General features: G+C 47.2%; 1 long non-coding RNA gene, 1 other non-coding gene and 1 pseudogene across 2 annotated transcripts; 2 read left to right on the top strand and 1 right to left on the bottom strand.

Annotated features, from left to right (window-relative positions):
- Positions 1 to 888: 888 nt before the first annotated feature.
- Positions 889 to 6,738, bottom strand: LOC107515724. The gene is made up of 3 exons (XR_001598075.2): positions 6,112 to 6,738; positions 2,050 to 2,120; positions 889 to 1,939 (listed from the first exon to the last, which is right to left on the bottom strand). It is a non-coding gene; the product is annotated as an uncharacterized LOC107515724 (long non-coding RNA).
- A 5,065-nt stretch (positions 6,739 to 11,803) lies between these two features.
- On the top strand, positions 11,804 to 11,876 carry TRNAI-UAU. The gene has a single exon. It is a non-coding gene; the product is annotated as a tRNA-Ile (tRNA).
- Positions 11,877 to 11,885: 9 nt separating this feature from the next.
- Positions 11,886 to 12,001, top strand: LOC118609019 (annotated as a pseudogene).
- The last annotated feature ends 9,818 nt before the right edge of the window (positions 12,002 to 21,819 follow it).

Below are 21,819 nucleotides of genomic sequence, written 5' to 3'. Positions count from 1 at the left end.
TCTGGCGAAGAGATGAACACGTTTTGTTCTCGCACTGCTGACGGGGTGCAGAACGCTCACTGAGAAGAGAACCCAGCGCCTAATTTCCTCGTTACAGTTTTGGTGACGCACCATTTCTCTCCACTGAGAAGAGGAGAGAGAAATGTGGAGCCATAATGTCTTTGCAGATGGCTCCTAATAGCGCCATAAAATCGGAGGGCAGGGCAGGCCTGGCAGGGGGTGCAGTGACGCAAGCCTGGGCGAGCCGTGGCCGGCAGGCCCGTCTGGCATCTGTCTCCCTGACAGCTCCGGCCCGGGCTCTCCAGGGCCTTTCTGCGTGGATCTGATTACCATGGCCACCGCTGGGCACTTCTGTGAGGAAGGCCGAGCTTGCCTCTTAGCCTCCCTGACCACTTTCTTTGTTCTGTATCAGTTGGGACTACTTTCCGTTGTGCTGACCTGAAAACAAAAGGCCTGTCAAAGTGAGAGGCAATGAGCATTTATTTGAGATCGAAGAATAGCTATTCAGGACACACTGATGCAGGCAGAAGCCCAAACAGAGCTTTAATTAGCAGACAAAGGCAGTGGGGAGTCATGAGAAAGGGAAGGGACACAATTAAGTCAATAGAAGGAAGGCCTTGCTGTCGGTGCAGATGACCTAATAGTGACGCTAATTCTAAACACTGTTTTTAATGTTCGGTCCAGTGGTCCTAACATCTGCTTTCTTGTTACTGTAGGCCCAATCCAAAGGTTATTTTGCCCTGTTAGAACATTCCAAAGATTTGAGGCATCAGACATACGAGGCATGGCAGCTCCGGCATCATTTTAAAGTGGCTCCATTTATTACCCTTTTTTTTTTTTCTTCTTGGCTGTTGCAAACAATAGAGGCTCGAAAGAACAGTGCTTTGCGTAAGACAGCTGTTTATTTCTCCTTCACGTGAAAGCCAGGAAGTCAGAAGTTCAGGGTCTGTGCGGTGCTTGGCCAAACCCCCAGGGTCCAAGGCTCCTCCTAGTTAATCCTCTAAGTCTCCCAAGGCCAAGGTCATCCCCAGGGCACAAGGTCATAGCTGGAGCTCCAGACATCACACCCATGTTAGTGATAGGTAGGAGAAAGGCATAGAGAAAATGGTCCTCATGAACCATCTTCTAAAAAAGGTTCCTAAAAGAGCCATGTGACAATATTGCTTACTTCCCATTGAATCGCATGACTAATGTAGCTGCAAAGCAGACTGGGAAATGGAATCTTTATTTGGGATGGTCAGGGTCCAGCAAAAAATTGTGGGATCTATTATTACGGAAGAAGGTGACCACGGATACTGTTTCATGGGACTATACATCACTCCCAACCACACCTCTTTCCCACCAAACTTCCCAACAGAAGCTCATTTTCTGTAATGTGCTAGGCATCATGGACTTTCCCATAAGCTAAGTCACTTGGTCACTGAAAAAAAGTGTCGAGTGGTGGGTCAGTGCTGGGTTCCTAATCCCGACTTAGCCGTGTACGAACGACAGTGTCTTTGGCAAGAAACTAAGCCTTAATTTTTTAATAAAACGGGAATTATGATACATATGTCATAAATCATAGGGTTGTCATGAAGATTAAACGAGAGGGTAGGTGAAGTTTCTGGTTCATGGTGTGTGTCCCTGGCTTCATCAAGCTACCAAGACTCTCTGAGCCTTAGATGCTTCATTGATGAAATGAAGATCTCCTTTAAAAGTTTGCGATGAAGTTTAAATTTAGCATAACACTTAGCTCTTAAGAAAACACGGCAATTGGGGGCTGTTCTTATTAGGCCTCTTAAAATTCCTGTACGATGTAAAGATGTAACTTCCGAAAAGTTAAAAAACATGGCTCTTATAAAATATGGAATGAACAGAAATCAAAGGCTTATTCAACTCATTAAGTAATGAGGGAAAAAGTAAGATGATAAAGCTGATTTGTGGCATCGTTGAGGTATTTCTAGGCAAGAGATAAAAAAAGAAAAAGAATGTTAGAATAAGTTTTCTACATTAGGTACAAAACTGGTTAATGTTTTGCATATCAATAAAGTCATAGGTTATCTTTCTTACCAGGAAGAAATCCCCGTCATCTTTATGGGGCAAAATCTGCAAGTTAACATGTAACCTTCAGCATCCGGGCTCTATTCAACAGTAAACAGCAAAGTCAAACACAGGTAAGTTTTCTTAGAGTATTGAATAAGGCTTTTGTGAGCTTGAATGCTGCAGCATGACACAGGGCGCGCAGACATTTTCTCACTTTATTTCCGCGTTTTGGAGATTTCTTTCCTTAGCAGAAGTAATTCTCAATTATTGCTGATTCTTTAATGGTGGCCCAAAGGAGAACAAAAAATAGCCCCTGCCTTCTAGGTTCTCCCCAACTGGTGTGAGTGTGTGTGTGTGTGTGTGTGTGTGTGTGTGTGTGCGCGCGCGCAGCACTGGGAGTGGCAAATAGTTGACTTTATTATATGAACACAGAGAGTTGGCCATTCAACTCCGGGAAGACATTCAGGAAAGCAGAAAGATGAGAAAGAGCCAGGTAGAAAAAGGGAAAAAGGAACTTTCCAGAGGAAAAGGTCCCTGAGGAATGGCGCAGAGATGGGGGTGGGGATCGGCACAGCAGGGGCCCTGCAGGCAGCTCTGTCTGGCAGAAGCTGGGCTCTCCCGTTATTACAAATGAGAGGTTAATTCGCTCATTCAAAGTCCTATGGGTAGTAAGTGGACAAACTGGCCCATACAAAATCTGCTCTTCCTCCACTCCAGCTCTCCTCTCATTGCTCTTTAAAATCTGCCCTCAAGGGACCAAAGTTCTCAGCTTAGTCATTTGCACAGTTAGGATTAGTTTAAACCCAGTATGTTGCTTCTCCTGGGGCGGTTTAAATTTAAGGCGGCTTCAGCCAAAGAAATGAAATGAGAGGTGCTGACCTTCATTAAAGGAAGCTGGAGGGGAGGGAGTATCCCCCACCCCTGAAATTCTGCACCCCTAGAGAGTCAGGCTGAAGCAGGTCAGCCACCAGAAGCCAGGAGAAAACACGTCTACTTTATCACCCACATGTCGGCTCCTCTTACGAGCCCCATTACATTAGGTTTGATGAGGAAATATTGGCCTCCAGGCCCAACGTTGGAGGTACCAGAATCCTCTGACACATTCAGACTTATAAAATTGGATGTGCTTTAATTGCCTGAAAAGAAAGTATTTCAAGACATGCCCTGGCCTTGGTGCAGCCTGAGATCATCGGTAATACCGAGGGGGCGGAGGCAGACAAGATAAACTCAACAGCTCTCATTATTCCGCAGTTTAAATTGTTCATTAGGGAAGTCCCTGATGCACGTAGCTGGGAAGAAAATATGGTTTCACTTCCCCTGCCGTTTAAGTAATGGGTGATCAGATGCAAACGATGTGCCTCTCCAGTTTCCACACCAGCCTTGTTCAAATCGGGCAGGTCTCCTGACTTTGCAAGCAGGCCTTGCTCGTCACGACACCACCTGCTCACACCACCCACGCTCTCCGCCTCTCTGAGCTAGAAGACCCCTCTTCTTTTCCCCACCTTCCAAAATCCTTGCAGGTCCAACTCAGGTTCAAGCACAGTCTCCCTGGGCTTCTTGCTTCGCAGAGCAGGGGATAGTGTGGTTTCTGTCCATCCAGCAGCCTTTTTCCTCATTTATTAATTTAACAGATATTGATTGATTGATTACCTTGTTTTGTGCCAGGCACTGGGGATATAACAATAAATCAAATGGCCACGATTTCCTGCTTTCATGGAACTTAGGTTCTAGTAAGAAACCATTCTTCCTCCACTCCAATTAGCTTAATGTAAACTGCCACTTTACATTAAGCTATGCATTTATTCAGTTGACAAGTATTACTGAGTGCCTGCTATGTGCCAGGCACTGTGGTAGGCACTAGGGCTGCGGCAGCGAACAGAAGAAACAAAGGCCTTGCTCCCTCGGAGTTTACATGCCATCTAAAGCAGGTGGGATAGACCCTAACCAAAACAACATGCCAAGTAGTCAGAAATCCTGGTAAAGAGATCAAGGGGAAGGTAGCACGGATGGTACTAGTTTAAATACTGTGATCGGGGAAGCTCTCTCTAATACGGTGGCATCTGAGCAAAGACTTGAAGGAAGCAAGGGCCAGGTGGGTGGGCAATAAATGCATGTATATGGGGCTCCCGAGGGGCCAGCAGAAGTCATGGCACTGATCCTCCCAGTCGCTCTCCAAGGTGGGTAGGGCAGCTCTTGACAGGAGGGCTCAGACTTCCTTTTCCCCTGCTCACTGCCTGCCGAGTACGGTGCTGCTTAGATCTGCTCCTGGGAGCCGCGTGCGACTTTCCGCAAGCTGCTTACTCTCTCTGACCCTCTGTTTTCTCATCTGTAAACTGGGAATGTTGTTAGACCCTGCTTCATAAGGTCCGGGTGAAGATCACATGATTAACTAAGCCCATGCACAGGAAATGGCACGTAATTGTCCCTGGCATTATGCACACTGACTGAGGTACGGGTGATGTTGAGGGTGAATTCTGTCCCCCAGGGAGATATGTTGAAATGCTAACTCCGGCGCCTGTATGTGTGACCTAAATAAGGGCTTTGCAGATGTAATTAAGTTAAGACGAGGATTAGGGGTGAACCCTAATCCACTGTGACTGGTGTCCATATAAAAAGAGAAGGGACAGACAGATAGACAGACACAGACAGGATAAACCCCATGAGACCACCAGACTGAGACCGAAGTGATGTGCCTACAAGCCGAAAAACACCAAGGATTTCTGGCAACTAGAAGCTACCAGAAAGGCTTGAAACAGATCCTGCACCAGAGCTGAGAGAGCATGACCCTATGGATGACTTGGTCTTGGGTTCCTGGCCTCCAGGACTGAGAGAGAATAAATTTCTATTGTTTTAAGCCACCTAGTTAGTCATACTTTGTTATAGCAACTGCAGGGACCTAATACAGGTGACCTGATAAATCTCTGGAAGAGCTGAGTATCTAGAAGGGAGCCAGAGATGGGTGTCCCAGAATGTGTTTTTTAGGGTCAGATCCTTAAGAATCTGCTGGTGCCTGTAGTTCTGGGGCCAGATGATCACAAATCCTTGGGGGCTGGTTTGGATGTAGAGAGAGAAAAGTGGAGAAGGCTCCAGTTTAATCCTAAACCAAAACCGCTTCAACCTGTGGCTTTAGCCTTGTGACTTCAAGGGGCCATCGTGGAGTTTAGTCTGAATACAGGGGCTGCCCTGGACTTCCTGGCTCAGAGAAAGTGAGAGTTAGCAAGCTTTCTGGACACCATGCCAACACTCACGAAGCCGTCCATTTAAATACAGGTGAAATCTGAAGCATAGGCCTTTCACAGGCACTTAGATGAAATCCTGATTGTAAAATGCAAGGGAGAGAGAATCAGAACATTCTGGCCCGGGTTTGGGCCAACATTCCAGGGGACTGATTCAAGATGGGAATGGATTCCGGGGGCCCCGGCAGTTTCCAAGCTCTTGGTAAAAATTATTAAGACAGGCTAAAACGAAATTGCATGGGTGGGTACGGTATTGTCTCCCCATGGAGGTTTAGAATTATACTGTCTTGGGGTGGGAGGGACCTTAAAAGTCACCTGATATTGTATGGCCGCTGAAAGCAAGGGCTTTGGATCTGAGTTCAAATCCCATCTCTGATTGCGTGAGTGCCAGCTCCAAGCTCTGTGACCTTGGGCTTCTCGTCTTCTCTGTGTAATGGGGACCAGGTACTAATATCCTGGGCTCTAAAGACGCTCGTAAAGTGTTTAGCATAGTGCCTGACTCATCACCACTATGGAGTGTTAACTCTTATTGTTAGGATTGCTGCTATTTAACCCAAGTCCCCAGCCATGCTATGTTTCCTTCTGCGAAGAGCCTTCTTCTTTATTTTCAAATGTCTCTAGCCCACATCTCTCTGGATATGTCTGTTAGAGCATTCTTTACTGCAGGAAGATGGTTCCTCGTAGGGAGCTCCCCTTCGCTGAGACGGGCTCCGTGGCTGCAGACAGCCAGTATCGTCAAATGGCTGAGGCCAGGGGCCCTGGACCGGCATCCTCCTCCTGAGGAGCTTTATACCTTTGAGCCAATTACTCAACCTGTCAGTTAACTGAAGGTTACAATGGTTATGTGACTTACCTGTTCAGTTCCTGAGCTTCGTCTTCTGGGTGATGGTGATGATGATGAGGAGGAGGAGGATGGTGGTACCCACTACCTAGAGTTGTCACAAGATCGAATGGATAACATACATAAGGCACTTAGTTAGAAGAGAGCCTGGCACAGAGCAAGTGCTCAATAACTAGCTGTTATCGATGTAACTTCCATCCCTTGGTTTAATCCCATCATGTCCCTCCCTCCCCCCAATTCATTTTTAATCTCAATAAACTGCATCTCCGTCAGCCCAGTGTCAAAACACCAGTCTCGGCCATAGAACCGGGGAGGCCCCACAGCCATGCAACCTCAGGGTTTGCCCGAGGCTCCACACCTGCTGCAATCTGCTATAGTCTCTGTCTTGAAGTTCTTAATAATTTTTGAACAAATTATGTCGCTGGTCCTGCCTGGAGAATCGGCACCACTGGCCTTCACGCAGAGGCAGAGCCGGGCAGGGCTGACCTCCACAGAGCCTGGCTCCCCCTCTGGCCCTGTCTGCCGCTGCACGCAGCAGAATGGTGAGTTTGCGGCTTGGTTATCCAGTGCACCCCTTCTCTGCTCTCCTCCTTTACCCCTTCTCTCCCCTTCCGCGGTCTCTCCCCGCCCTTCCAACTCCCCCTGCTTGGCAGCCAGCCTCAGAACTGTGCCCTTATCTAGACTGGATGCACCAGGCATGTCAAGAGGGGCGTACCCCCTCTTTCAGAGGCCTCACTCTCCTTTCCCCACAGCCGCGGTAGAAAAGCACTCTACATTCGTCGGCTTGTAGTGCTGAAAATAGATACTGTCTCTGGCAGAGTGGAGTGGATATCAGAACAGCCTTTAGAAGCCCATAAAGATTGGAGAATAAGAATTCTGGTTTCCTAGCCTGGAAGTGGGGTGTGAGAGTTAGCCAAGGCTTCCTGACAGAGGGGATGCTTGAGTAAAGGGTTCGGGGGCATAGGACTTAGCTGCCAATCATCAGGGATGTCAGGGATGATCTATTATCTTGCGTTAAACTGGAGAGTTTTCTCCCTGTCATTTCTCCCAGGGTCAGTCACTGTCTTGTTCTCTTGACTCTAAGAAGATAAGAAAACTGGGTCAGTTCTCAGCACACATGGTGGCCACCAGGAATTTTTGGTCCTGTGTGCCACACACACACATAAAAAATCTGCCGGAGAAGCGAGTTGCTTTCTGATGCAGAAAAAGAACTAGGAGGCCTGCACTTGGAGAAGGCTCACATCCCACCAAACGGTTCGCCCAGCTAGACAACCAATACAAGTGGCCTGGGCTCTAAATCAGAGCTGGGGGCGGGAAGGAAACACCTTGCAGCTGCCAGAGTAAGAAGAGCAGTCAGCCCCAGCTCCGCCTCAGGCCTGGGCCTGGGGGATCCCTGAGGCCGGGGCTCAGGCTCAGTGAAGAGGGGGAATAAGGCCTCAGAATTCCATTTGTGCTGCTTACATGCAAGGGCCCCACCTAGCCCTAGACGCCCAAGAACTGCAGATGGGGTGCTGGATCATCTCCCGTTTCTCACTGAGTGAGCCGGCGTTCAGCTGGAAGAACCATTCCCAAGGCACACTCTGGGTTGTGACTCCTCTAATCACACAGAAGCAAAGCCTTCTTCAGGTTCCCCTGGTAACCAGAGACTCCTGGCGGTCAGGCCCTAAGGGCATCTCTGAATGACAGTGCGGCTGGAAGGGCAGGGGTGTCCCACACTCCTAGGGCTGCTCCAAACACTTGCAATCTTCTCCGTGACTCAGAGAGCCTGGAGGCCGGGAGGAGGTCTCTGTGGCTTAGTGACAGTCTACAAAGTTGCTGTCTGTTTTGCTCCTCTAGAGCCCAGACACTTCACCAGCTAGGCCCTAGGGACAGGAAGGCCTGTTGCTGCTGCAATGTTTACTTGCCCAAGGCAGGTCCACTGCAGAGAGCCAGAGAGGCAGCTGTTATAACCACACCACACCCAGGGATATGAAATGGGATTGGATCCAGGAGCCTGTGGGGGCAGCCATATCTCCCAGGGTTGATCCTTGGGCTGGGGCTCAGGAATGCCATGGAGACTTCACTCTGCAGGATGGATGAGCAGGAGAGATGACGGCCAGGAGGGATTGGGCTTGGCTAAGGGACAAGAGCTTGAATCCTCACCTCGCCACCCACTCCCTGGCCCCGCGTGGCCTGTAGCTCCCCCGCTCTTGGTCTGGTGCCTCATTTCTAACTCAGAGGGGCTACGCAGTCTCCCAAAGGATATTCCAGCTCTGATGTTTTGCTGATTTGAGTTTATGGTGTCCTGAGTTGGCTTTGCAAGTAGCCTGTGGGGAATGTGGAAGCTGTGGGGAGCTGACTGGTGATTTCTCCTGAGAGTCTGGGGGTTGCTGGGGAAGCTCCTGCCATGGTAGAGAGCCCAGGCCCCACAGGACAGCTGTCCCTCGGGAGTAGCTGAAATTTTGTATCGGGAAGCAAGGCGATTTTAGATTTACCTGTAAATCGATGCCTTTCACAACTAAGTGTCCCGGGGAGCAGAGGGCTGAAAAGGCAGCTCGGCGGGGGGGGGGGGGGGGGGGGGAGCCCCTTCTCTGAAGGCTGGCCTGGCACTAGCAGGAGGCCGGAGCAGCATATTTAACAGCACATAAAAATGTTCAGTGATAACACAAGAAAAGCAGGTCGTAAAAAGCAGCGTATGTAGAACAACATTCTTATTGTAGAGAAGAAATATTTCCCTCTAAATGTAGACACGAATGCGGGCGCGTGCACACACACACACACACACACACACACACACACACACACACGGAAAGGACCTAAATGTAAGGAGTGATTATCTCTGAGTGCTGGGATTTCCTGCGGCTTTTATTTTCTTTCTTTGTGCTTTCTGTATTTTCCAGAAGCAAAAGCCCAGGTGTAACCCTTAAAATTTTTTTTTTTCATGTAAAGCTTGAGGCACTAACCCTGTCAAACACATCATTGGCCTCCTATTCACATCCTTTTACCAGGGAAGGTTCTACCCACAGCTCAGTTGAGTGGCCAGTTCCTAGGTGGCCGTGTCTTAATTTGTAAAACCGATGGAGGCTTCGGAGTTTCAGCAATGGAGAGAATTAGTGGGACAATCTGATTAGGAAGGAGTGGAAGTTACATCTAAAATAAAATTGAGAAAAATTAATAGTCCACATAAAGAATGGGGGTAGGGCTAAAACTTCCACAACCCTCTCCTCCTGGTTGGTCATTAAACTTTCTGGCCCCTTTCTGTCCCGTCTTCCATCCTCAGAGCAGCTGACTGGGCCAGCCATGATCAGCTGACCCCAGCACAGCCAATCGGTGGGCTGGCCAGTGTCCTGTGCAAAAAAGGTGAGCTGGGCCATCAAATTCCCTCTTCAGGGATTTGAACTGAGAAGTCAGAAGAGAGTGAGGCAGTTAGCAGCGGGAATAGTAAATAAAATGACGTCAGGAGACACATCGTGTGGTAGAGTGCGGGCCATGGCAGTACTCACGACACCCGACTTAGGAGATGGGGGCCGGGGGGCAGGGGGAGGGGGGCATCGCCAGCTTAGCCATCCATCCTCCCAGAGAGTCCAGCTCTCATGCTCAGCTGAAACTTTCCTCTCTGGGTGCCTTCACTCAGCCTCACCTCATTTTCTCCACCTTGGCCATCTCTTACTGCCCATGCCTGTGAGATCCCCACCCAGGACTTCAGCCTCGAGGTCTAGGCCAAGGCTGACTGAGGTGGCGGGTCCTCCTCTGGCTGGATTCCATCTCTGGGTCCTAACGTCTCTCTGTGTTGGATCAGAGCCCAGAGTCCAGGGAGACCAAGGTGGGGCTCCAGGCCCTGACCTGAGGTGGGTTAAGCTGCCCTCATGCTGACCACTGGGCCCAGGGTGGGTGCTCACCTCTGCTACTTACCCCAGGGTCTGCTCCCTCTGGGCCCAGCTCCCTCACTTGGGCTTTTGCTTCCTTCATGAATTCCGTAATGTTCTAGGTATTCATTAAAACACCGACAAGACGTGGAGAAGTAAAACCTTACATTCAAATTTCAGAAAGGGGTCCTCCTTACCCTTTGATGTTCACAACACAAACAGATCTTTAAAGGGTACAATGCTTCCCTCAGCACCTTGGCTCCTTAAAAGAAAAAATGCTGCACCGCTGAAATGCATCATTTCTAATGAGAGCCTCTGCCAGGCTGAGGATGCTGTGGAAATGCCCCTCCCGTCTCCTCTCCCCTCCCTCCCTCCCCTGTTGCCTTCACCTCCCGCTTCCCACCTTCAGCCTAGTCTCCCCGCTCGCTCCGCCGAACCTCTCCTTCCACCAGACCCATTCACTCAGAAGATGACACAGGTAGGACCCTCAGGAAACAGTCAGCTCCCAACAGCCCCCGGAGATAGAGGTACGCAGGGCGATTTTTTCCTTTTAAACTATTTTCAATATATTTTCAAATCTCAGTAGGAACTTTTTCTGCACAGCCTGGGGCATCTCCAGGCTGGGTCATCCCCTGCATTAGTCAGGATGTGACGGGCTCTGCTGCTGTAACATGTGCATCCCCAAGTCTCAGAGGCTCACCTCAACAAAGTGTTTCTTCTCAGGTGAAACCTGATGCAGGCTGAGCATTCTTCCTCCATCTTGATGCTGCATTGTCTGGAAACTGTGGCCTCTGGAGTCCTGTGTCACTATATGAGAGAAAGAGAGAGATAGAGGAAGTTTACTAGCTCTTCACTGGTTGGCTGGTAAGGGGCACATGTCATCCCAGTCCATTGTCCCAAAGTAGTCATGTGGCCCCAGGCTGACATAGGGCGCATATGAAATTGTGAATGAGCACTAACAGCTACATCTTTCTTTCCCGGTTGCTGTGGCTCAGGGAACATATACTGCGTTCACGATGTTGCCCTGGATTCCTCAGTAAGACCAGCCTTTGTGGGAAGGGGCACGGAGAATGCTGCTGATTCTGGATTTACCCCTCCAGATCCATACTCAGTGCTTCTGGGACCTGGAACCTGCTGGGTTCCTCTGCCCTTTGACTTCAAGCAGTGGAAACTGAGGGTCAGGACATCACCAGCAGGAATAGGAAGTTACCAGCAGGAAACTAGGGAGCTGGAGGAGAGAGAAGGTGCTGTTGCTTCTACTCTGTCTCCCTGCCCAGTCCTGGGTGGTCAGTGACTGCTTCCTCGCCCTACAGCTACAGTGCCGGGTAAGGTGGCCTCGTTCCCTACAGAGCTCATCGGATTCCACTAACTCCGCTTCCTCCCCTTGCCCTTCTGGCTTCCTGCTATTACTGGTCTCTGGGTGCTTTGTCATCCCTTATCGGTTCCCTTAACTCTGCCCAAGCCTCTGAAAATAGCATTTTTGTTCTCATTAACCTCTTTTCAACTTCCATTTTTACGAACAATCCCTATAATTGGAAAGGATCATCTGAGCATTACTATCCCCAGCCCTGCCCCAATGATAGTAACCACCAACGTGCGTGAAGCAGTGACTAGGTGCCAGGCACTGTTTTCCTGCATGGACAAACATAATCCTCATGATAACTCTTTGCAATAGATGGCATTGTTTCCTAATAAAGAAACCAAGAAACAGAAGGGTTAAGTAACTTGTTTAAGATCACACAGCTCTGGATGCTAGCACTTGGATTGGAACTCAGGTGGTCTAGTTTAACATCTTGCTTTCAACATCTATCCTGGATCCAGATTTCCACCCATAGGTTAAAGAATAGATTCTCAGACGTGGTCCCATAGTGTAGTGGTTAGCATGTCTGCTTTATATGCAGAAGGTCCTGGGTTCACATCCCAGTGGAGCCACAGTTCATGGTCTATGGCCATGCCACCCTGAACAAGCTTGATGTCTGATCTCGAAAGCTAAGCAGGGTCGGGCCTGGTTAGTACTTGGATGGTAGACCACCTAGGAAGACCAGGTGCTGTAGGCATAAAAAAAAAAAAAGTAGATTCTCATACCAGTTGAAACAGTTCGTCTCACCCACATAAATGTGTTGGAGGTAGTTCCTGAGGAAGAGAGGTATGAATGAGGTGGATACCCCCCAAACCTAAAATCCTTCAAGGTTTAAGACATGCTCTAGACTAGAAATGCCCTTCTTAAAAGAGGAATAAATTAATTGCTCTTTTTCTGGTTGTTTTCCTTTGAAATTATAATTTTAAAATAGGTAATACGTGCAAATTGTCCAAAATTCAGAAAATACAAAAGAGTATTTGGTATGTCAGTGAATTTTCCTCTTACTCTGTCCCAGCCACTGGGTTCTCTCTTCTGAAGCAACCACTGATTTCTTTGGCATCCTTCCAGAGAAAGGTAGATTTATCCTTCACCCCTCATCCCCTTTCGTTTTTACCCAAATAGTTGTATTCTAAGCCCATTTCTCTCTCTCTTGCTTTATCACTAAAAATATATTCTGGAGACCATGACAGCCCCCTATATGTAGATATATATGTAGATGTACCTTCTTCTCCTCCTTCCTTTGTGGAGAAATGTGTGTATTAACTGACATGAAAGGGACCGCAGAGAGCCTGTGGTCTGACACCTGTCATCAGAATGACCGGCTTTTAAAAGTCACCACCGCTTCTCTTCCCACTGCTTATTTTTTAAATTTCAAACAAAAATAGGGACACTGGTATGACAGACCCCCATATCCTCATCACCTAGATGCAAGAATTATCAAGATTCTGTGACATTTACTTTCTCTTTATTCATTTAAAAGTTCCCTTTGCTTTTCGTTCTTGACCGATACATCCCAAAGCAAAGCCGGGACAGCAGGTCATTTCGATATGCAGCTCTAACACACATCAACACTGTTTCCACATAACCACAAAGCATGATTGCACCCAACAAAATTAAGAATAAATCTCTGATATTGTCTTGTGCCTAGTTCATAAGCAAATCCCCCAATTGTCTCAAAAGTGTTCCTTTTATGGTTAATTTGTTCAAAAAGATCCATACATTACATTTGGCTATAATGTCTCTTCATTCTCTTTTAATCTTTCTTTCTTTTTTTTTATTCTCCTTTAATCTTAAATACTCCCTCTGTCATCTTTATTTCATACCCCTAACTTGCAATGATTGGGTCAGTTATCCTGTAAAATGACCCACATTGTGAATTTGTTTCTTTGCTTCCTTGTGGTCTCATTTGAGCAATTTTATTTTTTCCCCTGTCATTAATTTCCATAAATAGAAGATAGCTTTAGGGCCACAAGTGGCATTTGTGACAGGAACACATTCTGATTGTACTGTGAGCTGCATATTGCTTCCAATCAGAAGACACACTATGTCCTACATTCAGTGATGCTCAGATTGATCGTTGGTTCAGGTAGTGACAGCCCAATCCCTCTATGGTCAAGTTCTCCACCACTCTTTCCCCAAATGAGTTCATCTGTTAATGATCATTGCCTGAATCAATTATTGCCCTGGGAGTTACAAAATTATGACTCTCTCATTCCTTCCACATTTATTAGGCAGGGTTCTTATGCCTGTTTTTAAAGAGCCAGAGAACTGATCTTATCCTTAAGCTTTGTTCTGAATGACTTAAGACTACTTCTAAAACTCAAATTCACTCCTAAAAGACCTCATTCTCTACCATTAGGGAAATTCCAGAGACTGTACCCTTCGTCTCAGAGGAAAATTCTAAAATTATTTCTCCAAGAGTGGCATCATTGGGATCTGGCGGTCCCTGGTGCCTGGTCATTTGGGTGTATGTACTTCTAAACATTCTGATTAAAACAGAATTCAATCACAGAGAGAGAGAGAGAGAGAGAGAAACATTGTAAACATTGTAAACCAGATCAAGAATTAAATCATAGTGTAAGATTTACTATATGTTTGTATGTTCCTGGTTTCTGCCCCAGGAGCACCCACCTTGAGAGAAGCCAGGTCAGGGTGGTGACATGACATCCTGCTAAGAGTTCTAGAAGGTATTGGTCAGGTAGAAGATACCCCCTCATACAGTCTTCTCTTTTCAAAAGAAATCTAAGAACGAGGCTTTGGGGAAATCTATATTTTAACGACTCTCGCTCATAACCTTTCCGGGGTTTGTCAAAGCAAGGCCGCTGTTCTCCCCTTTCCTACATTGCTATCGCACACATGAGAGTCATTGCTGAAGGATCACCTTTGGCTGGAAGGAAGCAGGGTTTGGAACGCCCTCTGCTGTGGTTCCTCTCACTTCTATTTGTCTCCTTGACACTTCTTTGCTCATCTCTGAGTCGCTTGCTTGGGATTAGCCTGACCTACCAAAGGGGAGGTGTCATTTTCTTTTTACTTAGGTTAAAAGAAAATCAATCTCAGAAACAAATCAATTCCAAATCCAATAAAATCAGAGATTGCGAGAGCTAGAAAGGAATGTATGGGAACATCTGGGCCATCAGGCTCAGAATTCTTGAGCTAAAAGTCATCTTAACTTATAATCAATTCTCTATTTACAGAGGTAGAAACTGAGACGCAGAAGGACGGAGTGACTCACCCATGGCAAAGTTAAAACTTGAAACTAGGTCTCACTACTTGAAACTCACGAACTCTTCCTTCCCACATTTTACACATCAGGAGAAAGAGGTCTGGAGAAGGGTCATGTCGCTTGTTCAAAGTCAAAGAATTAGGCACTGAGAGCCTACTATGTGCCAGGGACCATGCCAGGCATGTAATTACACTACACTGCTTCCAGGACGAGTGAATGTGTCCTTAGTACTATTCTTCATATGCCGTGCAGCTGTTTCCCACAGAGAAGCTCGTTTGATGTTGTAAATATTCAGCAGTTTGTCATTGCAGCTAATTCATCTCCTAATGGGTAAAATTCACTCACTGTGCTTTTTAAGGAAAATTTTGGCTCTGTCAAAATATTCTCCTGATGAAACAACAATCCCATATTCTCCAAAATATGTCATTCCCTTTCTGTGCGAAGTGACAGAAGTGTGGAACTGGGAGGCTAGAAGCCCAGGTTCTGGCCCTGGTGCTTCACCACCAGCTGAGTGACCTTGGCCAAGCCTCTTGGCCTTCCCTGGCCTTAGATGCCTCCTGTGTAAAATGAGGAGGTTGGATTGGTTGAACGGTTTCCAACTGTGCTTATACCCAAAGCTTCTACTTTGAAAGATTTCTTCAAACACCAACACCCTTGATGAATTCATAAATTGTCCCTCCTCTTTGTAAAAATTAATCACAAATCCATAACTGCTATAGCTTTTGATCAGAATAACATGCCATAAGAAGGAGAGATGCCTCCAGCCCTCAAGAGCGAATGTTAACATTGAGACCACATGGTTTTGTCATTGGTAAATGGATGATTTCTCTCAGACTATCAGAATATTGCAGTTGTTAGATATCCATTCTCACCTTGATGGAACTCCATCTTTAACCCATCCCAAGAAGTCTTGAAACCCAAGACTTCTAAAAGCTCTCTAGAGTCCGCTTGTTTTGAAGCTCTTAAGTGGGTGAACCCTGTGACCCTTCCTCAGGGGTAAATACTTGAGGTTTCGTCTCCTGGTTAATCCCAAAACTTGTTTTGACAAAGGTGGCTTGCAACTGTAATACTTCAAACCAAGGGACTGGCTTAGCCTAGGTTCCTACAGGCTAAAGTCAGACCCAAAAACGAGGATTTTGAGAGATGTACTTTATTTGGGAGGTGCTCTGAGAAAGGGAAAGTGGAACAGGGAAAAGAAGAAAGCCAGTTAAGGGGTGTTAGTGTGGGGGCTGCTGCCGTGCGCTGCTGGGGCTCCTTCCCCTGTAGAGGCAGGAAAGCTGGGGCGTTTCCCCCTACTGTTTGGGGCCGCTCCGTGGGGTTAGCTCTCAGGTGATTCTGACTTGCCCCACAAGTGCACGTCACAGACCCAGGATGCATCCGCTTGTTTGGGAACTGTTGGTAGGTGACCTCAGGGGTAGGCGGAGAGGACGTCAGTGGGACATCAATGGCTTTCCAGAGAGGCTAAATAGCAAGCATGTCACTGCTAAAAGTCCCACAGATATCCCTCCATTCAGCAGGCATTGATTGCTGGGCACCGTTTAAGGTGTTTGGATAAATCGAAAGAACAAAAGGGGCATGGGTCCCTTTTTGAGGAGCGTATATTTTAACAGGAAAAGAAGGAAACATATGTGAGAAACAAGCGAATTATGCATAGTCTCCCAGAATAATATTCACAATAAATATGTACACCACGTAGTGCTAGAGAAGGGTAAAAGGCATCCGGAGCGCCAGGCTCAGTGTGGAGGGGCTGCCGTTTGCCATGTGGAGGTTCGGGGAGCCTCTCTGGGAAAAAAATCTGAAGGAGGTCATGGAAGGAGCCATGAGGAAAACTGGCGGGAGGAAATTCGAGGTGCCGAGAACAAACTCCTTGAAGCAGAAACAGGAGCAGGAGTAGTGGGGAGGCATTATGCCTGGAGCAGTGACGGCAGGAGAGAAAGTAAGAGGACACGAGGTCAGAGGCGGGACAGGTAGAATCGTGGGCCTTTCATTTTTATTGCAAAGCCCAAAGGAGACACCGGAGGCTTTTGGGAGAAAGAGGGACATGATCTGCCTCGTGTTCTAACAGGATCACTCCGACTAGTGTGTGGAGAGTAGGCTGAAGTGAGGTGCATCAGTTATCCATGCTGCATAACTAATTTCCACAAACGTAGCCGTAAAAACAATATTGCCTCGGTTTCCTGGGTCAGTAGTCTGGGTGTGGGTTAGCTGGGTCCTCTGCTCAGGGTCTCACCAAGGTGTCAGCTGGGGCTTTGATCTTATCTGAGGCTCAGGGTCCTCTCCCAGGCTCACTTGTCATTGGCAGTATTCAGATCCTTTCGGTAGCAGGACTGAGATGCCATTTTCTTACCAGCTGTTGGCTAGGATTGGATCTTAGATCCTAGAGGCCACTCTCAAGTCCTTGCCATGTCATTTCCTCCATCGATAGTTAACAGTATGGCTGCTTCTTCAAGGCCAGAAGGAAAATCTCCCTTTCCACTTCAACTTTCTTCCTTTGAGAAGGACCCAGTCCTTTTGAAGGGCTCTCCTGTGTAGGTAACAACCAACCAAGATATCCCTCAAAGTTAATGGATTAATAACCTAATCACAGGGGTGACATCTCTCATATTTACAAGTCCCGCCCACATTCAGAGAAGGGGAGTATACAGGCCATCTTAGAATTCTGCCTCAGTAGACAACAAGGATAGAAGCCGAGTTCTGTTGGGAGGTTGTTTTTATAATCTAGGCAAGAGCAGAGGGTGGCTTAGACATGGTGATAACTGTGGAGGGGGTGGGCAGTAGTCAGAGTAAGGAGTTATTTGGATGGTAGAGTCCATTGGTTTCCTGCCAGACTGAATATTGAGTGTGAGGGAGAGAGAGGAGACAAGGACCTTAGCCTGAGCTGAAGGTGGGAGAAAGTTGCCATCTACTGGTAATAAAATCACCACCCAACTTGCCACACCACTTGATGCCAAGGGGGTGGCATGAACCAATAAGAAGCAAAAGGGGAAAGTGATCCCTTCAAATTGGCAAGGTCAGGGCAGCCTTGAAGGTGGGGACACATTTAAGATCGGCCTGGAAATAACTGTAGTGTTGAGACAGGCGAAGAGAAGAAAAGAGGGTATTCCACAAGGCCAAAGGTAGGCAGAGAGGTGGAGAGGAGCAGGAAGGCTCCAGTGGTATGCCGAGGGCCATTAGTAGATTAGCTGGGCTAAAGTGGAGGGTCAAGGGGGTGAGCAATATGGGAAGGTAGGCAGGGTAAACCTTGGAGGAAATTCAGCCTCAAGCTAAAGCCATGATCCTGTAGAAAAAGGGATTTTGTTTTAGAGAAATATTCACAGGAGATGATGTATAACCTCCGGCAGGTGTTGACTGTAATAGCTGGCTAGGGCTGCTCCAACCAAGTACTGCAGACAGGGTGGCTGAAACCATAGAAGTCTATTTGCTCAGAGCTCTAGAAGCTAGAAGCCCCAAATCAAGATTATTGCCAGGGTTAGTTTCTTCCGAGGCCTCTCTCCTTGGCTTGCAGATGGTTGTCTTCTTCCTGCGCCTCCACGCGGTCTTCTTTCGGTGTGTGTCTGTGTCTTAATCTCCTCTTCTTAGAAGAATGCCAGTCACGTTGGGTTAGGGCCCACCCTAATGCCCTCATTATATATTAATCATCTCTCTAAAGACCCTGTCTCCAAATAGTTACGATCTGAGCTTCTGGGAGTTAGGACTGCAGCCTATGAATTTTGAGGGGGCACAACTCAGCCCATGGCACTTACAGTGTTTGTATAAGCGTGTTAAGCATTCTAGAGGCTAGAGAAGCAACTGGCCTCCCTTGTCTTTCTCATCCCTTTACAGGAAACACATCCAGGAGGCCATGGATGTGTTTTGGGGACTGGCTGTACTGAGTTCTCTGACACCCGCTCAGTGCAATTACTCTCGTCATCAAGGAAAATCACTGTGTTTGGCAAGAGCTGTTGCAAAGTTAATGGGGAGCCGAAATGGACCAAGGAGTCATGTGTTTAGTTAGTGAAGAAACAGGAGTGGCCCTTCTGGGCATCTCGGTCCACAGCCTTACTTGTTCCCCAAAGCTGCAGACCGAACTTTCAAAGGCAAGGACGAGCAAAAACCAAGTCCTTGCTCTCTTGATTAAAAAACCAAATAATGGTTTTGTGCTTGGGTATTTTATGTCTGTGATGTGAGCCCACATCGAGTGGGAGCACAAATAAAAATAAAAAAATAGCCATTTTAGAAAGCAGATTTTGCTTATTCCGCATGATCAATCCCAGAGCTGTCACTTTCCTAGTCATTTCAAAACCAGACATTGGTTTATATGTTTTCTCAACGCAATTGTCTTCATTTCAGCTTCTCAGAGGAGTATGCCCCTTCGGGTTTTCATTCAACTCAGCCAGGGCAGCAAGCTGCGTGCCCTACACACGTTTACCCAATAGTCCTGCATCTTATTTATGAGGCTTAAGTGGCTCTGCTGTATTCCAGGGCACATACACTTAGCAGGAAGGTTCAGAAGCTGGCAACTCATATTTGCCCCAAATGATTCCACATCTGCCTTAAGAAAACCGCTCCCTCTGATACAAGCATGCTTGCTTTTTTTTTTTTTTTCCTCCCCTTACGAGTCAGTGTATGCTATTAGAGGTTGAAAATAAAGAAGCTGTTTTAGAAAAGAAGGAAAACAAGTTAAAGGTCAGCCTGAGGTTCAGAATACTGCTGTGGGTTGCTGTTCCTTGTTCGAAGGAAACTGAATAATTTTGCTAAGTAATAAGACATTTCAAACCCTAGCACATTTGCTCACTCTGCACAATCCTTTAGTGTAAAAATCTTATTAGAGTAGAAATCTCAACCAACAGAAACATCAGGAAATCTCATCTATCCAGAACAATTCAGAAACAGAAAGCGAATACATACCAAAAGAAAACTTTGGAACAGCCAAAATGTCACAGAACCCTTGCAATTAATCGTTTCTCAGCCTTTTGGCTATGATCAGGTGTAGCCCTTGCAACTTATCCGTACCAGAGCCTCTACAGCCACATGAAAGGGTTTACTTTTATTCGATGCCAGATTCAAGAATTTTGGCTAACTGCTTGCCAACCTCATATCCAAGATGAAGCCAGAGGCTGCTCCTACGGCTGTGAGGTAGCACAGAGATAAGAAAACCAGGAAAGCTAGAACTCTCACAGGTACAGCAGGTAATTCCCTGACCCACCACAGCAGCCCTTAGGCACAACTGCGCAAGAAGTCCAAGTCATAGAGGCCAAATTATGTGTAACGACTTTTGTTTAAGGTGGAGATGACATGTGGAATACGTTTCAGAAAAATTATTAAAACCGAGGTGCCTTGTCAAGACTCTTTTGGTAGCATGTGACAAAAAGCCAATCTAAACTGGTGCGAAAAGAGAATTTATTGACATTATTTATTAATCCAGAGATATCTTTGCTTCAGACACAAAATGAATCTAGATGGGAACATCTTCAGGACCTGACTTCTATCTCTTGTTTCATTCTATGATGGTGTTAGTCTCAGATCAGTTTCTGCTCTTGTGGTGGCAAGGCGGCTGCCAATAGCTCCAAATCTGGTGAAAAAAAAAGACCTGCCTCCGTCTGACCACACACGCCAACGGGCAAAATTAACTCCAGCTAGGCCTGATTAGCTTGGCTGGGGTCACATGCCCATTCCCATCCAATCTCTGTGGCCAGGAGTTTGCACACTATTCCAATTGGCCAAACTTGGCTCACGCACCTAGTCTTAGAACAGGAGGTGAAGTCAGCCCCACCGAAGGCAGGAAGACAGAATGCGAGGGTGATAAAACTGGGGGTAGGAGGCGGGAGCAAATGGTCCCATGGGAGAGGGATTAAGATGTTGGACAAAGAGAGCAGCTAATGTGTAACAGGACAGATAAAACCTGCGACCTTCTGGGATATCCAGCAGGACTCTTTCTTGAGGGCTCTGGGTGCAATTACTTTTTACATCCACAAAAGATTGTGCCCTATGACTTTTGTATTTTAAAAGATGTTTGTGACCATATAAAACGATTATGATTCTGGAGTTTTCAGTTATGTGACTGACTTCCCTTTTTGCACACCATTTGGATTTTGGTTTTCTGTCACTTGAGACCAAAAGGGTCTGGATAAAGCACTATATATATATATATATATATTTTTTTTCATTTTCTTTTAATTATGTATGGTCACCTCGAGAACCCCAGGGAGACGAGACTGCTGAGGACTGTTCCTCAACTCTTGTGAGGAGCAAACACCTCGTTTCCACACCCCCCCCCCATGTGTTTAGATAATCAGAGTTTGGGAAACACCACTTAGTAGAGTCTTAAGTGAGGAGTGATTGCTGCTTCCAGTCGGCTGGGAGGTCCTGGGGAGGGCGAGCTAGCTGTCACAGCCTGGCCGAGAACCCTGCTCGGGGGAAGAGAGCAGCGAAGTTAGCACCCTGGTCAGGCACACGGTCACTGCATGAATGTGGCAGGCCCCCTGGTGCCCCCGCTGCCTTCCCATGCACCGGGGGTGCTAATGAGCTGCGTGTTTTGTTACCGACAGGCAGGACCAACTGCAGACAGCAGGTGCCAGGTGAAGTCTGGGAGAGTGAAATCACCTGTCCCTGGAGTCCTGCCCAGGGCTGCTGATGCATCAGAACACGGGACCACCGCAGGCAGGCGGGCAGGTGGGGAGCTCTGGCACTTCCTGAGCACACAGGACTGCTGAGCCCCGGACTGGTGTGGACCCGAGAACACCCTCTCAGGTTCATCCTCCAGTGCTTTCCAAACTCCCCGGGGCAAAGCCCAGATGTTTCTAACCATCAATCCACCCATAAAATACAATATAATTAATTTTCTTAGAAATTCAAAATGCAAGCCTGATTTTTTTTTTTTTTTTAATTAGAGGACTAACACTACTCTGTGGAACTGCATGTTAACGTTTCTAAATGCTCATTCGTTGTTTCTGTACTTACCCCACGTATGCAGGTAACAGGCTCACGCTGCTCCCCGGGCGATTAGCACTGCTCTGGAAACAGCATCTGGCTTTGGGTCAAAGTTTGCAGATCGCTTTCTGCTACGGTACTCTGTGTCTCTGAATTAAGTAAAACGTACTGGCTTGACATTCAAAGGTGCCCACAGCATGGTCGTAACTACCATTCCCTTCATTTGTTCCCTCACTCGTTCTTTCAAATGATCATTGGATCCATCCAAATGCTGAGTGCCGACTGTATGCAAAGCCCAGGCCAGGGGCGCACGGGACGGGCGACGCCCATGGTTCAGTGGTCTCCTCCCACCTGCACCCAAGCCACACCATCTCTCCAACAAT

The sequence above is a fragment of the Rousettus aegyptiacus genome, unplaced genomic scaffold (assembly GCF_014176215.1).
Source record: "Rousettus aegyptiacus isolate mRouAeg1 unplaced genomic scaffold, mRouAeg1.p scaffold_m13_p_10, whole genome shotgun sequence".
Classification (NCBI taxonomy): domain Eukaryota; kingdom Metazoa; phylum Chordata; class Mammalia; order Chiroptera; family Pteropodidae; genus Rousettus; species Rousettus aegyptiacus.
The sequence above is the reverse complement of the archived record's forward strand: the minus strand, read 5'-3'. Positions and strand labels throughout refer to the sequence as shown.